The sequence below is a fragment of the Rosa chinensis genome, chromosome 5 (assembly GCF_002994745.2).
Source record: "Rosa chinensis cultivar Old Blush chromosome 5, RchiOBHm-V2, whole genome shotgun sequence".
NCBI lineage: Eukaryota > Viridiplantae > Streptophyta > Magnoliopsida > Rosales > Rosaceae > Rosa > Rosa chinensis.
Genome location: NC_037092.1, coordinates 50,370,715 through 50,376,541, shown reverse-complemented (window position 1 = coordinate 50,376,541; position 5,827 = coordinate 50,370,715).

The window sequence follows — 5,827 nt, the reverse complement described above, 5'->3', positions numbered from 1 at the left end:
GGAATCCGGCATTGACCACCGTTGACCCATGTTTTGTCCGTTTGCTCACTTTCTTCTCCTTTCTTCCTTCAATTGAATCTCCACAAACAGTTAGGAATTGGCCTTTGACTTCTGCAGAACAAATGTTCCTCCATGAGTGTAGATCATCCTAGTAAAATTTTAGAACTTATTTCACTGTGGTTTGGCCGAAATTGCTGCAGGAATCCGTATAGGTCCCGTTTTGCAGTTTTCCTCTTTTAGTCAGAAACTTGGGCCGATCTTTTGAAGGCCTTCCACTCTGAACTAACTCTTACACTCTTCATACGAAATTATCATTAGGATGTCTAGAATGGATCTGAAAATTTTCAACTCATTTGGAGTTTATTTGGTCAGTCTGCCGCTCCTCCTTCCTTGCCTAACTCGGTTTCTCCTAGCCGGAGTAGGAAAATGTTGTAAGATTGACTTTTTAGTGCATTTCCAAGGTTCTCCATCATTTCCTAGCATGATAAGGAAAAAATAATAAATATATATTAATAAACACAAAGGTTAAGCAAAAGTGTAAGATTAGGGGAATAATTTACTAGGTAATTATGGACCTAACAGTCATCTGGTTGGCAGTACCCTCTAGATGACATGAAATGGTTAGTTGGCAGTACCATCTAACCATCTCCTCCTCGTATTCCGGTTAGTAGTACCCTCTTATGCATCACCTGGTCAACAGTACCATTCAAGTGACATGAGATGAATAGTCGGCAGTACCCTCTAGTCATCTCGCATTTATCATGTGAGAATTTCAAATGAGATTTCTGAGATTTTTGAAATGATTATGAGATGCTCAAATTTTAAATGAGTTGATTTATAGTATATTTTGAGATTTCAGTACTAAAGGCTCGTTCAGAGTATTTTTACGAGACTTTACTACATGCTAGGTTTTATATGAAAACAAATTTAGGGAAAGCATTGAATTTTATTTTATTTTCCTTGATTATGTATTTTTTGTCCACTCACTCTAACAGCTTACTATATGTTTTTTCCTGGGCTTTTCGATTTTTCGTGTCCAATCTGCAGATAAGTTGGGGTTTGCCGTGCATAAGAGTCGAGGCATAGTGTCCACCACCTTCATTCTTGTTGTAGGTTATATGTTCAACCTACTTGTACCTTATTTTAGTTTTTATTTAGATTGCTCTGATTACCATAATAAATTGATATTCGAGTTTTGAGTTTAGTTTTACTTTATCTATATTACTTGGTAGAAGTTGAATTTTTTAGGAGATCATGTAGGCTCACTAAAGTTAGAGTTGTGGTTGGCAGTTGTAGAAGTGTTTGATAGAAGCATTTTAATGCGACATTTTTATATTTAACTCCCCATGTTTTGCTTAGTTATTTCCTTTACTTAATCATGTTTAATTTAGTTTCTATTTTCTAAGTACATCCGAGAAAAGAGGCACAAGGGATGCAGAAATGAAGAAATGGAGTATTCCTGGTCCGACTAGGAGTCCCAGTCAAAGTAGGAATCCTGATGAGGCTAGGAAACTTGAGGGCACTAGGAGACCATGTGGCAGATTCAATCTTGTTTTATCTAGAATTCGATTATTTGTTGGTTGTTACTGCACGATTTCTTGGTATTACTGGGTTTGCACGATTGTAATATGACAATTTGTAAGCTCACGGGAAAGTTGAGATTTTGGAATCACGATCTCTTCTTTTTCTCTTCTATTTGTCAATCTTTTCATGTCTGTCTTTGCTATCCAAATTTCATCCCCTTGTTTCTCTCTCATCAAGCCCCATATCAAAGTCCTCTAGTTAATTCTTACACCCCTGATTCTAAGTTAGCACAAGCCATAGTGAAAAATGTAATTGGGGTATTTGAATGATAATTGCTTAAGTGACCAAAATTTGTTTGGATTGTTTGGATTTTCAATTTGCCATGCCTGAAACCTCAAGACTTTATTTGGGATTCCAGGATAAGGTCAATCAGAAGGAACAGAAGAAAAAGTAGGATATTTGTTGTTTAAGATTGAAATTAAACAATATTTGATAAAAGAAATGATTAAAATAATAAAAGTTAAAGTTGTTAAGTCTCTGTTAGTGAAAAAATAGGTGGCGATTGTAGGACAATATAGGGATACAGATTTTGGGAACAGTAGATTTCCTTCCGAAAGAGGAGAGGATGATTAATTATTTAATTGAGGTGCTTCGCTTGTGTGTGCTCTTGACAAAGAAGAAAAGGAGGAGATGATGAGGTGTCACTTGGTGAGTGGTTGGTCCATGTAAGAAGAGAAAAAAAATCAGTCACCTGGTGGTGGTTGACACATATGGGGGGAAAAAAAGCATGCTTTATTAAGGTCAGCTTAATTAAGATGCTACACGTGCATGGCAATCACATAATTAACTTAATTAATTAAGCTGCATTATTTATTTATTTTTCTTTCTTGTTCTCTCTTTGTTTTTTCTTGTTCTCTTCTTCTTGCAATTCTGCACATATTGTCAGAGACACTCTCTTGATAGCCTTGACCATGCTTGAACTAGATAAACTATTTCGTCCTTTTGTCGTGACTCCAAATTACTCCAACTTTGCTCCTTTTTATCTCGTTTATGCAACTTCGCTTGTTACTAGAAAATAAATAAAAATGGATTAGTTACACAACAATTGGTTTGAAAATTAACATATATATTTCTAGTATTTAGAATGCAATTACGCGCATAAAAATACGTGTAATCACAGCCCTATATTTCTAGTAATCAATCCACCATAATGAAATAGGCACATAAAAGACCCGACATAACCCACTGAACTCACTTAGGTTTACAAAATATTACCGCTTAAGTGTTTAGGGGCTATATGTATTTCACTCAAAACCAATTTCACAACACACACAGCCATATACTTATTCTTCGATCTCATCTCCGCTATGTAGCTCACAACATTCAAGATCAAGAGATCTTTTTAAGGAAAGATAAAATCCATGGAAGCCCATCAAGTGACTCTCTCTTGTAGAGATATATGACTTTCTTTCGAATTCTAACTCACTCACTCTAATCTCAATGTATAGCCCAAACAACTACAATACTATATACAACACATTTTTTTATTTTTTGGAACTTTTTTTTTAAACAACTTTTTTCTTTTCTTTTCTTTGCATTTTTTTTTTCATAACCATTTTTTCTAGGGGCCGTGACCACTTACCCGATTTTAGGCTAAAAATTGCTCACTTACTCCACTAAGAGTTTTTTAACCTCATTTATACAATCTAACAACTATTGACAGTTTTGACCTTATTTTAATTATTAAATTACAATCATCTCTCTCTCTCTCTCTCTCTCTCTCTCTCTCTCTCTCTCTCTCTCTCTCTCTCTCTCTCTCTCTCTCTCTCTCTCTCTCTCTCTCTCTCTCTCTCACACACACACACACACACACACACATCTGCTTCCTCACCCAGACCACCGCCGTTAAGTCCTAGGCCTCGTAGCTTCCATCACCGCCGGCTACCGATGGGAATTTCTCGGCCATCACCGCCGCACTCCATCGTCAAGCCTATGATTTTATTATCACTGTCATCATGCTCCTCTGCTGCAACAAGCTCAGCGACTTCTCGATCTCGAAATTGGGTTCGACGACTCGTTGGGGTCGTAGACGGAGAGGAAGGAGAGTTCGGAGATGGCGCCGAGGAGGTAGGATTCGGATCGGGTCTGGACTGAGCAGAGGGCCTGGATGGCGAGGCCGAAGTTGTTGGTGGTGTCGACGTCGAACCAGAGGACGGGGACTTGTGGCAGAGGTCGAGGAGGAGGGCGATGCGGCCCTGGCAGTTGCCGGCGACGGGGAGGAGTTGGCAGTTGGAAGGATTGGTTGAGAAAAAGTCCCGGCCAGGGGCGGGGGGGGGGATATGAATCTTGCTCCGATTTGGTGCCCAGAGCAAATTTCTGGGTGGCCTTTTTTTTTTTTTTTTTTTTTGAGAATGAGATAGTCTTCTTCTATTTCTATCTCTTTGAAGTGTTCCAGGATGGTGGTGTTGGCAACAATTGATGGAGGTGTCGGTCTGTTTTCACCGCCTCCGTGAAAACCCAAAACAAAACAAATAAAAAAAATTACTGGGGGCAATAAAATGTTTATAAGGGCAATAATAAGATTATTGGGGGGCAATAATAAAATCATTTATTTGGATAAACCTCCAAAAGCTTTCAAAATTCAAAACATCTTCATTTTTCACTAATTATTGATCCCCAATAAACTTGTTATTGAGGAGCAATAATATGTTTATTGGGGGCCAATAATATGATTACTAGGTATTATTGGGGGGTAATAAAATCAGAAGCCGGAATTCGATCACCGGTCCCGGTTGCTGGATTAGGAATTCCGGTCACCGGTCGCCGGTCGCCGGTCGCCGGAGTCCGCAGCCGGCCATTGGTCACCAGAGTCTGGCAAGGTCTCCTATCACTTCTCTCTCTAAGTGACAAAGAAGGAGAGGGCAAAATTATCCCAAAAATAAATAAAAAGAATATAAAAAAATACTTAATTGGGTAATAGGGAAATAATCTCTTAGAGTGTTTGAGTATTACCCACTTAAACTAAAATTGGGTAAATGATCATTTCCCCTTTTTTCTATACAAAATCACTCACCCCCACACTTATTCTTATGTAATCTCACATTTTTGACTTTTTCTTTCTTTTGAAGCACTCAAACATAAAGTCATTCTCTGGAATTGCTTCATCAACCACCATGGAAGGGTAGGTTAAAAGTGTTTAGGCTAGGTAGGAATTTGTGGTGCTAATAAAAAAAAAAAACTAAATATATAAATATGCTGAAAGTGACAATCTAGTGATAAATTACTTTAGGCAAATGCTTCTTTGGGCATGGTGGTAATTAACCCTAATGCCTCAATCCTTTCTATCTTGTTGTAAACTAACAAGTAGCATTGAGATGTCTCAAGCAAGTTCTAGAGATACGTGATGTCATGAAATTGTACACACATGAAAGACAAAGTGAATGAACAATGCATACACTATAAATATAGACATAAAATCTCATAAATAAGGGTATGCAAGTCACTCAAAATCTTCAATATGCTTCTTTAACTATGATGAACCAACCTAACCATAGGCTATATGCACACATATAATAAAGCATACATCACATGTACACTCAATTGCAAAACAATTTCCAAGTTTTAGATCATGCTCAATCTTTCCGTAATTATAACAAGTTAAGTGCATGTCCCGTCATTGGGGTTGGAAAAGGCATTAACTACTAAAATTTAATTACAAAAAAGCTAATCTAAGAAGGAGAAAATCTTTTTGAATATATATTTTTTTTTTTGAATAAGCGCTCGAGCCTTCATCCCCATACTTAAAATCAACATTGTCCTCAATGTTGTCAAGTGAGCTTGAAAACTAAATCCATGTCGGATTTAGGCATGAGAGTGAAGTATGGGTGAAGGCACAAAAGTTAACTATAAAAATGAAAATCTAAAATCAGGAGAAAAGAAATGAAAACTCCGTTTGTCGACCCTCAATTGCTCATGACCTTCGGAGAAGACCAATATGAGACACCAACCTCAAGGCACAAGGCCTTGACTTCCTAACATATGCTCCTTAATAGCTCTAAGTGCTCATGAAAAAATCAACTCCATTGAAAAATATATAATGTCCCAGAGCAATGCGTCACAAATAGCCCATCAAAAAACAAGGACTAGAGTCCTCCGTTAAGCTCATAGGCTATGCCACCTCAAACACACCCCATAATTGCTCTATAATAGTCTCCGTATAAGAATTGAAGTTCACGGAGTCCAACCATCTATGTGAACAAAAACTAGTGAGTGCAGAAACATTCCGACAATGACCCTTCTGTCT